At 50.8% G+C, this 13,157-nt stretch overlaps 1 protein-coding gene and 1 non-coding gene across 2 annotated transcripts in view; one reads left to right on the top strand and one right to left on the bottom strand.

The window, feature by feature from the left end:
• The window catches only part of TMEM132D (transmembrane protein 132D), a 518,464-nt gene that overhangs the window by 67,825 nt on the left and 437,482 nt on the right, over nt 1-13,157 (bottom strand). The window lies entirely within an intron of this gene.
• LOC123390169 lies at nt 7,678-7,781 on the top strand. The gene has a single exon (XR_006604822.1). It is a non-coding gene; the product is annotated as a small nucleolar RNA U13 (small nucleolar RNA).

The raw sequence follows: 13,157 nt of genomic DNA, 5'->3' as shown, positions 1-13,157 counted from the left end.
TGTGAGCCAGGTTGAACCTGAGCTGAACCTATTTATTTTCCAAGATTACAGAAATGTCTTGCACTTGAACTTGAAGCTGACCTTAAAGGTAAAAATTCCCAGTTCTGCCTCCGGGGAGGAAGATGCAGGAGCTCATTCACACCACCCCACAGAAGCGGGCCAGAGGAGAACGAAGGGGGCGTCGGGGCACAAGCGATCCTCGCATTTGAAAAAGCATTTCCAAGGTTTCAAAGGAAAGAAGATTTCTGTTATCTGAAATAAACGGAAGGCATGGCCGTGCAGAAGAAACAATCGTGTTTTCAATTCAAAAAAACTCTTGAAAACACGTTATGGTAAATTCTTGAGTGATTTGTCTACCTAGAAAGTCAATGTTTCCCCCCCAGGTGTTGCCAAATACAGCAACAGATGGTCACTTGGTATGTCCAACAGTCTACATTTCCATCTCAAAATTGGTTGATTTAAGATTTCCTATAAGGGGGCGCCTGGGTGGCTCAGTGGGTTAAGCCGCTGCCTTTGGCTCAGGTCATGATCTCAGGGTCCTGGGATCGAGTCCCGCATCGGGCTCTCTGCTCGGCGGGGAGCCTGCTTCCTCTTCTCTCTCTGCCTACTTGTGATCTCTCTCTGTCAAATAAATAAATAAAATCTTTAAAAAAAAAAAAGATTTCCTATAAGGATGCTTAAAGTTTATCTATATTTCTATATATCTCCATTCTATCCATCCATCCGTCCACCCACTCATCTGTCCATCTATCCATCTTCCCCTCCTCCACCCATCCGTCCATCCATCCGTCCGTCCATTCATCCGTCCACCCATCCATCTGTCTGTCTGTCCATCCATCCGTCCTCCATCCGTCCATCCGTCCATCCATCCGTCCGTCCATCCATCCGTCCGTCCATCCATCCATCCGTCTCCACATCACTGAATTCAAACCACTCTTTTCTCAAATACACTGCACACAGAGCTCGGAAGCAGTCCAGAGGCCCTGGGAATGTGTCTGGTCTTAATGAAGCCATCTTACTCTGACAACACAACAGAAAGCCTCTAAATTGAGCTGCCACAACAAGAATTCCTCCGAGTTGTTGAAGGTTGGAGTCGGAATACGGTGCTGAGCTCCTGACTCCCGCTGACAGCAGAGCTCAGAGAGGTCTGTAATCTGCAAAACGCCAGACCTTTCCTCCAGGAGCCTCCGGCACTCTCTTTCGGCTGGGGGGAGGAGGGGGAGTCCAAGAGAGCCTTGGCCCCCACAGGGGTGCATGTGCTCAGCTGTGGAGAGCGCAGATTTAACATTCAGGTGAGCCAAAGGCTCCGTGATGCACGTCTGACACACAGCCTGCTCCTTGGGGGCCTCCTCTGGCCGCCCTGGGCTCCGTCTGTTCAGGGAGCCCTCCAGACCCACCCTGCTTAGGGATCAGCTCCGTCTCCTTCTGTGCCTCTGCTGGGGCAGGGACTCTGACCTGTATTCTCTTCAGGTCACTGTTCGATCCACTGGGAAGGGGTCCAGGGAGCAGGGGACCTGGGCTGCCCCTCCCCACCATGCGTCCCTCCTGCTAAGCCATCTGTATGCACCAGAGCCCACCTCCTGGCTCTCCTGTCTTCTGTCTCTCAGGACACCAGAACTGTGTTTATTTTTGATGGGTCCCGGTGCACGCTGGAGCCGGACGGCCGGGGTTCAAACTTGGGTGCGGGCATTAGGTTTCCCACCTGAAACCCGGGCCCCACTGTTAGGGGATGTCATGAAGATTTGAAGAACTATTGCCTGTAAGTGCTCAGGACAGTTCTGGGACCACAACGACCCCGGCAGTTAGGATAGCTACCGTTATCTGAATTCTAAGGGTCACTGTAAATTCATGGCACCTCCGACAGCTTCAATTTTTTCAGAATGGATTTGGCATAACACTAACATCTTACAAATGTTCAGAATTCACGGAATTAAAACTACATATTTAGTCTATTTTTGACCCAGTATTTTTCTGTAAATCCCACATTCACAGCATGTTCCATACGGAACAACGAGCGTCCATTGAATGTAAATAACCGTTACAGGTCCTCGTACCTCCTTGGGTTTCAGGGCCCTCCACCCCGAGAGTGTGCCTTCGTTCCACTGTCTGGGGGCACAGCTACTCCTGTCAGTTAGGTAAGGACCAGGTGACTGGGGTCCGGTGGACGGAACGCGGCCCGTGAGCATCGTGCATGATTTTCCAGACTGTCCTCCGTTCCGCTCAAGAGAGCTAGACAGAGAAGCCACAAGACGGAAGGAGCCTGGGTCCCTGAGGCCCCATGGGGCGGGGGACAGGAGCACGACGTCGGAGTGTTGTACAAAGAGAAATGAGCGCTGAGCGTGTTGGAGGAGTCTTGCCGGTTACAGCGGCGAGCCTTGCTCTAACCCCGGCGGTGGAAGGACACTAAGCATCGCACAGTCTTGGAGGTAAAACGAGGCGGGGGAGGGGAGCGCATTGGGCGAGGTCGTCGGAGACACAGGGGTGGTGATGAAGGGGAGAACCGGGAGGGCCCGACTGAAAGTCTGAAGCAGAGCTCCTTGAATGCGACTTAAAAATGAGCTGGGGTTGAAACGGCAGCCATTAAACCCGAGCCGTTGAACTCTTTGCAACAGTAACAGACCCGGCTGCACACAGTGAATGTCCTCTGTGCTGACACACGGACGCTGCTCTCCTGCTCCAGAGAAGTGGTGAGACACCGCGCGACACTGGTACGGGACGTGTCCGTCGCACCAGCACGAGACAGAGCGGCCAGGCTCACTGTGCTTGCAGTGAAGGGGACGGGGGCCCCGTGTAACCAAGTCCCAGTTCACAGGTGGGGGGTGCTCGGGTGCTGGCGTACCACCGTCACCGCTAGTCCCTCCGACCACCTGCCACCCACCTCGTTCTCTATCACACTGTTTCCTGGCCTCTTCCTGATGCGAACGACTTCTTAACTTCCATCTCGTCCCAAGGAAGAACATGGAGGAGATCACTGTGGATGGTGTCCAACATGTATTACTCGAATAAACACTGGAGTATAAACCTACTAACGCAGAAACTGTTCTTGTCCCTGTCTTGACAGACGTACACTGTACAGCGTTTAGGAATCAGGAAACACGGTGGAAGTCTCCAGGATGTGAACACGGTGCAGCTCAGTGAGCCAGCCCTGGGGGCCTTCCGACATCACCGCCGCGTTCTCTCTAAGTCTTACCCTGAAGGTGACCTTTCCTTTGGAAGCAATCAGATTGCAGATTCTTATCCAAGGAGATGCCACTTTGAGGCCCCTCACCCATGGAGACACGTCAGTGCTCGCAGCTCAGTGTCTCTCCACGCTTAGAAACCTCCACCCAAATATCAGGCTGGTCCTTGCTCGTTACGTGGCTCCTGCTTGGCCCTAAATGGGGCCGACCGTACATCTGGTTTGCCCAGGATCACACAGCTGTACACCTCTGCTCACAAAACCGTCTCAGGGGAGGAACATATGGAAGTATGCGCGACTCATCGGCGCCCCCTGGCTGTGCCCGTCCCGCGATTCCCACGGCTCGCCCGTGCTGTGCCGACCTCCTTCATCCTCACGCGCCCCATGAACCTGCCTCTCCTTTCCAAGTTCATTGTTCATGAACCTGCCTCTCCTTTCCAAGTTCATTGTTCTGCGAATGGAACCACTGCCCCCGGTCTGCCTAGCCGGGAGACGGGCATCATCCGCAGATGCTGCTGGACCACCTGGCCCTTCTCATCGGTGATGCCCGTCCATTCACTCTCGTCACGGCTGGCATCGATTTTCCTTCGCCAACGACCTCCCCACCAAGCATGCCTTTTAGAGTCTAACTCATTACTTCTTGCCTGGAATTATTTAAACAGCCGCCCCCGCCAGAGAGAAGCAAAGTCCCTGAGAGGTCACAGACCGTCGGAGGCCGCCGGAAGGATGCCCCAAGGAAGCATTCAGGTTTCTGGGGGAGTCCAAGACATCACCCCATCGCAAGGCCAGAGGCCAGTGACTGGCAACTGCAAAGTCTGGGAGGCCCTGGACAGCACAGTGCCCAGCGCTGCTCCGAGTGACGAAGTGAGAATAAAGGAGGGCTCGGCGTCCGCGCTGCTAGCGCTGAGCAAGGCAGCCCCCGCTCGGGCCTCAGAATGAAGAGCCGAAGAGGATGTGGCCTTGAGGTGCCATGCAGGTGCCCGAGACCAGCACACTCTGGGCAAGGGGGACTCGCTGGGAACCTGGACATGGCCACCACGGGGCCCTCACAAGGCGCAGAGAACAGAGGATTACAGGGCCCGGGGGCTGGCCCACAGCCCCGCCATCCGCACAGGCCAAGAAAAACCTGATGTTGCTCATCATGGAGGGGGCCATGAGTGGCTGTGGGAAGTCTCTCTCCGTCTTGTCACCCACAAGCCAGAGGCAAGGGTGTATGTGCCATGCCACGAGCTAAACACGGGGACAGCACGTCTCCCTGGTGGAGATGTTGGCAAGGCAGCCTGGGGTAGATAGGAGAGGTGCCCTGGGGGTGTCAGCACCCCGACCCTGGGGGTGTCAGCACCCTGACGCCTGGCCCTGTGAGTATGTCAGGTCACGCGGCAAAGGGAAAGCGAGGTCGCGGCTGGAACTGAGGCTCTCACCGGCTGGCTCTGCGATGGGGAGATGTGCCTGGGTGCACCGGTGTCGTCAGAGGGACTTCCGACACCTTGGAGAGATTGCCCACCCAAGTGTGGTTTACAAGCCCAGGATTCTGTTCCCGAGGGAGAGTGTGGGATTCCTTGGTTCCCACAGCTTTGCCCCATGACACGGGCCGTGCCCTGCCGTTCTCGGGCTCCCAACCTCGCGCCGTGTTTGGGCCACAGAGTGTTCTGCCTCGGGGGGCTACGAAGTCCACGTGATCAAATCTGATGGGAGAGTAAACACTGATTTATTCCTTTAATTTTGCAAGTACGGTAAATATTGTATGACTCTATCTAAAGGGTTAGTGTTTTGCTATTGTAGCTGTCACAATCCTGTCTTGTTTAATAGATTCTGCTTTCACTGAGAACATGGGGATAACCTCTGCTTTCAACACGAAACATCCCTTCCGCTGGCTTCTCTCCCCGGCTTTACTGACACAGAACTGACGCGCCACACTGTGTAACTGAGGCGTGCGACACGATGACATGGCAGACACGCATACTGGGCAGCGGTGGCGACGTCAAGGTTGGTCCCCACCTCCACCACCTCCCAGGACGGGGGTGATTTCTCTGTGGTGAGAACACGGAGTACGCAGTAAGGATTTATTGACTCCAGGCACCGTGCTGGACATCGGGTCCCCAGAACTCTCTCATCTATGACTGTTGACCTACATCTTTGGACGACAGAAAAGGGCAGGCGAGAATTCTACCACTGAACCACCCATGCTGGACGACAGAAAAGGGAAGGAAACAGATCTCCCCCCTGGAATTGTCCAGAAAGGATGCCGCCCTCCTGACACGGTGACCGTAGCCCGCTGAGACGCACGTAGCTCTTCTAACCTACAAAACTGTGCAATAATAAACACCGTTTTAGGTCAACACATGCACGGTACTTTTTTTTTTTAAATGGCAACGGAAAACCAGCACATATTGCAATGGCGTCCAGACAGCCCAGCACCAGCTGCCCAGGCTCCAGCCGCGGGATAGCGCGCCCTCTGCCCCAGCCTCCCCACCCGGCCGCAGGCTCCGGAGAAGGCTCCGTCCTAGCTCCCACCAGCGTGATCTGCCTCGTGTGCCCCTGTCGCACACCACGCCTCCCGTCCTTGCCCGCCACTGGGGCTCCTTGGGTTCCAGGACAGCCCAGGTGTTTCCCACCCGAGAGCCCATCCCCACTGCTGCTCCGACCGCAGACACTCTCCCTTCCTGCTCGCTTTACCGCGGGCCTTGCCGGCTCCGTCTCCAAGTCCCCGTCTCGGAGAGGCACCGATACTCTTGTAGGAATGTGTCCACATATGTGTGCACGCACACGCCTTGCTGAGAGGGCGCGGGGGAGGAAATGTGTGTGTACACACACACACACACACACACACACGACGCTGCTGTATATGACAGAGGAGGCACATATGACAGAGAGTACATATACAATACATACGAGAAAATGGGATATTTACACATGTGAAACTGTTATATGACACACATGATAATAAAATATGTACCAGATATAGAATATGCAGAAAAGTAAAAACATCTGTTCTCTCCCTCTATATAGGAAACTCTCTATAGAATGTAGTTATTAAATATGTGATATATATAAGTATATAAATGGGATATATATAATCATCTCCCTCCCCCCTCGCTATATATCCTGTGTTCTTCCTCTGTGGAGGAATCTGTATCTGTCAAACTATATATACATGAAATTGTATGTATAGGAAATAGGATATATATATTTTTAAATTTTATTTATTTATTTGAAAGAGAATGAAAGAGAGAGATCTTGAGATGGGGGAGGGTCAGAGGGAGAAGCAGACTCCCCGCTGAGCAGGGAGCCTGATGTGGGATTCGAACCTGGGACTCTAGGATCATGACCTGTGCCGAAGGCAGTCGATTAACTGACTGAGCCCCCCAGGTGCCCCAGAAATAGGATATATTCTATCTAGATTTGAAGCTATACACATAGGTATATAGAAATATATGAATATATATGAAAATATCTATTTTCCTCCTCTATGAAGAAAAAATTTATGAAGGTATATTTAGGACAAAACAGGGTAAAGATATATATGTATCTCCTGTAATTATTTAATAGGATTTCCTACCTTCCTTGTCAGGAACTTTAATTTGTTCATGAGCTCAGTCTACAGAACCAGAACAGTGTCCTGCGTGCATCAGAAATTCAGGAAGTATTTGTTGAGTAATTTATGTTTATACTTAAGACTCTTCATTGGACAGTTTACAAACATCCTAGTATGGTTTTAATTTTAAATTCTTTCTTTTTTAAAGATTTTATTTATTTATTTGACACAGAGAAAGAGATCACAAGTAGGCAGAGAGGCAGGCAGAGAGAGGGGGGAAGCAGGCTCCCTGATGAGCAGAGAGCCCGATGCGGGGCTCGATCCCAGGACCCTGAGATCATGACCTCTGCCAAGGCAGAGGCTTAATCCACTGAGCCACCCAGGCGCCCTTCAATTTTAAATTCTATATGGGGAGCCTCCATAATATCTTCTGAACTTTGGGCCTCTAAAGTCTTCATCTGTTTTGTTTTTTTTTAAAGACCATCTCCACGTAGAGAGGTGACTGACTGTGACCCCAACCTGGGCCTCCCCTGTTGTGCTGCTGTGTGTGACCCGGGTCTACACCAGCCAGAGAGGCTTCCCTGGAGTAGCTCTCTGGGCCTCCACCTGGTCCATGTGTCCTGAGCAATGCCGCTCAGAGGTTTGAGGGTTCGGAGCTAGGGTTCGGGACCTGGCTGCATCTCGCATGGACTAAGCCCACCATCTCCAGTGCGAAAGCCGGCTCACCAGCTCTACTGGGAAAGGTTCTGAGCTTGGTTTTCCTTTTGGTCACAAACACGCACTAGACCTCCCAGTGCTCTCCTTCTCTCTCTTCTTGGATCAAAGACCTTTCCCGCAGGGGAAAGACAGCGAAAGTTTCTGTAACTCACCCTAAGATTAAACTCAAGACTCTACATCAAGCTCCTGTGAGATAGGAACTCTGGTAAGACCCTGAAAAAAAAATTTTTAAAAAATCCCTTTTGGGATCCTTTTGTAGTTCATAAGCATGATGACTGGGTGTTCACGCTCCTATGTCACGTGTGGTACCCTCAAACCTTGTTACAACCTTGGCACATTACCCATCTGATGAGGAAAAAAAAAAAGGAGAAAGAGAAATTAAGGAGTCAATCCCATTTACAATTGCACCCAAAACCATAAGATACCTAGGAATAAACCTAACTAAAGAGGCAAAGAATCTGTACTCAGAAAACTACAGAGTACTCATGAAAGACATTGAGGAAGACACAAAGAAATGGGAAAACATTCCACGTTCATGGATTGGAAGAACAAATATTGTGAAAATATCTATGCTACCTAAATCAATCTACACATTTAATGCAATCCTTATAAAAATTCCATCCTTTTTTTTTCAAACAATGGAACTAATAATCCTAAAATTTATATGGCACCAGAAAAGATCTTGAATAGCCAGAGGAATGTTGAAAAAGAAAGCCAAAGTTGGTGGCATCACAATTCCAAACTTCAAGCTCTACTACAAAGCTGTCATCATCAAGACAGTACGGTACTGGCACAAAAACAGACACATAGATCCATGGAACAGAGTAGAGAGCCCAGAAATAGACCCTCAACTCTATGGTCGACTAATCTTCGACAAAGCAGGAAAGAATGTCCAATGGAAAAAAAGACAGTCTCTTCAACAAATGGTGCTGGGAAAATTGGACAGCCACATGCAGAAGAATGAAACTGGACCATTTCCTGACACCACACCCAAAAATAGATTCAAAATGGATGAAAGGCCTCAATTTGAGACAGGAATCCATCCAAATCCTTGAGGAGAACACAGGCAGCAAACTCTCCGACCTCAGACACAGCAATTTCTTCCTAGGAACATTGCCAAAGGCATGGGAAGCAAGGGCAAAAATGAACTATTGGGACTTCATCAAGATCAAAAGCCTTTGCACAGCAAAGGAAACAGTTAACAAAACCAAAAGACAACTGACAGAATGGGAGAAGATATTTGCAAACGACATATCAGATAAAGGACTAGTGTCCAAAGTCTATAAAGAACTTATCAAACTCAACACCCAAAAAACAAATAATCTAATCAAGAAATGGACAGAAGAAATGAACAGACATTTCTGCAAAGAAGACATCCAGATGGCCAACAGACACATGAAAAAGTGCTCCATATCACTCGGCATCAGGGAAATAAAAATCAAAACCACAATGAGATCCCAGCTCACACCAGTCAGAATGGCTAAAATTAACAAGTCAGGGAATGACAGATGCTGAGGATGCGGAGAAAGGGGAACCCTTCTACAGAGTTTATGGGAAGGCAAGCTGGTGCAGCCACTCTGGAAAACAGCAGAGAGGTTCCTCAGAAAGTTGAAAATAGAACTACACTATGACCCAGCAATTGTACTACTGGGTATTTATCCTAAAGATACAGATGTAATAATCCGAAGGGGCATGTGCACCCAAATGTTTATAGCAGCAATGTCCTCGATAGCCAAAAAATGGAAAGAACCTAGATGTCCATCAGCAGATGAATGGATAAAGAAGATGTGGTATATATATATATATATATATATACACACACACACACACATATATGTATATATGTATGTGTATATATACATACACACACGATGGAATACTATGCAGCCATCAAAGAAATGAAATCTTGCCATTTGCGACAACGTGGATGGATCTAGAGGGTATCATGCTGAATGACATAAGTCAATCAGAGAAAAACAACTGTCATATGATCTCCCCGATATGAGGAAGTTGAGAGGCAACATGGGGAGCTTGAGGGGTAGGAAAGAATAAATAAAACAAGATGGGATCGGGAGGGAGACAAACCATAAGAGACTCTTAATCTCAAAAAACAAACTGAAGGTTGTCAGGGGGAAGGGAGTAGGGAGAGGGTGATGGGGTTATGGAGATCGGGGAAGGTATGTGCTATACAGTGAGTGCTGTGAAGTGTGTAAACCTAGTGATTCACAGACCTGTACCCCTGGGGCTAATAATACATTATATGTCAATAAAAAAATAAAAAATCATTAAAAATCCCCTTTGGAGAGGTATATTCTCTAATTTTAGGTTCTACATGTACCTTTTTGTCACTCCCCCCCCCATTAACTAACCTCTATAGAAGCAGAAAGCAAGGGTCTGCTACCGGGTTGGTCCTAATTATCCAACACCCCCTTCACTCATAAGAGTTTCTGCTGTAGGCTCGGTTTGTAGGATAGCAGGTGTGGGGTAAGCTCAGATCCATGCAAAATGTGATGGTCCAGCCGACACCTGCTATTTTAGCACGGAGGGAGGACGGACTCCTATGTCATCAGGCAAAACACCACCATTCTAACGCTGGGTTTAAAAACACCACCACCACCACAACGGCTTTGTGCCAATTACACGCATTCTGTCTATGATACATGGTGTTGAACTGCCCGAGGGCTGAATTAGAGGGTTTAAAATGAGTTATGGCCTCTATCTCATGCCTTAATGCACCTGTTGTCAACATGCTTTCCCTCTTCATTAGTAACAGTGTGTTTGTAGTCACAGACCTACAAGTCTGATAAAGAACCTCAGTCACAGAAATGGAGGGGGATTCGCGAGGCTCCCCCTTACAGGAATGTTAGAATCCCAGAAGGTACTGTGCCTGCAATTTGAGCTGCCGCCACCAGGGGGTGCCCATCCGGTAACCTGCAGTTCCCAGGCAGGGTCTGGGTCCCAGGTGTGCCTCTGAGGAGCCCAGCTCTTGCCTCTCCAGGTAGGCCCAGCTGAGGCACCTGAGCCTTCATCAACCAGCACCTGCAAACCCACTTTGCTAAAGTGGCCCGTCAAACACATGTGATGTGTGTTTGCAAAGTCCACTGACCAGATGTACCATGGAGGGGACACGGGGGTGTTCACCAGCGGTCTCTCTACGTTTAACACAAATCTAGGTTGATTTTGCCATCCATTCATTCACTCACTCAACAAATAACTACCACATGCCAGGTCTTTGGTTTAGTCCAGGCGTACAGAAAAGCGTCAGACATGTCCCTGGAGCAGAATTTCTCCCATTCCATCGGGGGTGCTCATGCATAGATAACGTAGGGTAAGGACCGGCTGAGCCCAGGATGGTCACATCCTACCTACAGAAAGGCCAAATTCACCCACAGTGAAAATGACTCTTGAAAGAGTTTTAAACTGAAAGCCTTTTGGCCACGAACGAATCCTTTGACTTCCAATGTCTGACTTGCTTTGTTTTAATCTTTACAGCCTTGGAAGTAAGGGCCAGGGCTCCGTCCTCCCACTGGGGCTAATTGCTTCTCTGCATCTGCCCAGCGGATGCTCGCTCCAAGGCTTCCAGTTCCCATGTAAGTTCCAGAGAATCCCAATTAACTGTCATATTTTTTCATTCATGTAGGAAATGGAAAGAATGGAGTAGCCATCGGGCTGGGTCCCTTTCCTGCTCACCTCCTCTGTGTTTCTGGCCTTCCCATCCAGAACGTTCTCTCTACAGGATGTTCTCAACACACCATACTCTGAACTGGACCCACAGAGCTGTTTTCATACAGTTCTAGCTACCATCTATCAACTCAGTGTCCATCATCCCTCCTGGTGCCTTGAGGGCCCTCCCACCGTCCCAGGGATGCTTTTGCTTTTTTGGATGAAGGTCCAGGGAAATCCCACAGTACTGTAAGTACACGGCCATCTCCTCACCCAAATAGGAGAACGGTGCTCTGGGGTGTTCACTGGTTGTTTTTCCTACTGAACGAAGTTCCTCTGGGATATTAGAATTCTCCCTGCGATGACCCAGAGGGATGACGCTCTTCACCCACGTTCCCTGAGCCACTTCCCGAGTCCCTTTGCTCTGCAAACTACCTGCAGAGAGCCCGTGCGACACCAGGTGTTGCCTGGGTGCTGGGAGACCAGCCACGATCCAACAGCAAGCCCATGTCCTTGGAGAGGCGGACAGGGGACCAAGGAACGAGGAGAAATGCAGTAAGACCATGGGGACATGTTCCATGAAGAAAAATAAGGCAGAGGAGGGGGTGGGGGGTGTGTCTGAGCTCAGAGGACAGCAGGGGGCGGGGGGAAGAGGTGAGGTCAGGGATGGGGGGGCAGGACAGAGGGTGGGGGCCGTGGTGGTCACAGCGGGAAGCCTTCAGCTCTGGGGGGTGGGGTGGGGGAGGCGGATCTTGAGAAGTGACGTGACCTGTGTGCCAGGGATGCTCTCCCGCCGGTGCGGGACAAAGTCGAGAGCAGCGACCCATGAAGAGGTTTCTGGAAGGTTCACTTTACCTCCCGGGCTCAGCCCCCCTCGGGCAGCTCCAAACACAACCTGGACAGAAGCTGCGGGGATCTCCTTGAGGTTAACGATGCAGCTACAGGCAGAGTCCCCCCTATAAGACAGACCCACGAGTGACCGGAACGACTGAGATTCGCCTCCAGAACCAAATCAGCCGTAGGGATGTCACAGCACCCATGTCACAACCAAAGAAACTGAGGAACAGAGAGACCCAGTACCTAGCCCTGGTTCTCCTCTCTAGGTCTCAGAGCCAGGATTCAGTCCAGCCAGCCTGGCACCAGAGCCCACGCCCTCGAGGGCCCTGGGCACTCTGTGCATGTGGCGACGGTCAGGCAGGATGCCGGAGCGGCTGCACGTTCCGATGGGGCCTGTGCCGCAGACCCTACGGCCCCCTGTCACTTCCCGCACTTGTTGGCGCCTGGATCTCATATTCCGCTGGGTTTGTGATCCGCGGTCTTTGTACTCCAGGATCCTTTATGTAAATTCTATGCAGGTACGGGGGTCGCACACATAGGGTGGTAGGTGGTTCCTTCCAGGTAGGGGTGACAAAGAAGTTTGATCTTTTTTTTCCAAGATTTTTTTTGAGAGAGTGAGAGCACACAATCAGAGGGAGCGGTAGGGGGAAAGGGAGGAGCCCCCCTACAATGTGGGGGTTCTATCCCGGGACCCCGGGATAATGACTGAGCTGAAGGCAGACGCTTCAGGTTTTGTCTCTTCTGCCCACAACTGGCAGTGTTGCGTGGGACAGCTGTGCCACTGTCTGAACGCAAGAGACACGTGCTGAATTCCACTGAGGACGTCGGCCACGAGGCTGGTGCCACGACGTACATTTCTCTGGACTCGGCCAGGCGGAGGGCAAGGCTGGCTTCCACTTCTGGTCCACTTGGCCCCATGTTCCCAGCAGCCAGGCTCTCTTTGCTTGTCTGCAGTTTGCCTCCCTAAGGGGAAAGTGACTGAGCAAGTGCACTTGGACGGAGATGTCCGGGAACTGACGCATCCCTCTCTCCGAGGAGGGCATTTGCTCTAACGAAGCACAGCAGGGAGACGTGAGGCTCAATCCCACGGCATGAAATTTCACGGGAAGGACTGCAACCATCCACGGAGGAGCCATCTCTGGCCGGGAGCTCTGAGTCTCTGAGCTCCCCGTAAGCCATCACCCACGGAGGAAAGGCCTGAGGGGAGTCCCAGAGCAGAGACGGGCG

Source organism: Mustela putorius, unplaced genomic scaffold, assembly GCF_011764305.1.
Source record: "Mustela putorius furo isolate JIRA1106 unplaced genomic scaffold, ASM1176430v1.1 tig00537248_pilon_pilon_pilon, whole genome shotgun sequence".
Lineage (NCBI taxonomy): Eukaryota > Metazoa > Chordata > Mammalia > Carnivora > Mustelidae > Mustela > Mustela putorius.
The sequence above is the reverse complement of the archived record's forward strand: the minus strand, read 5'-3'. Positions and strand labels throughout refer to the sequence as shown.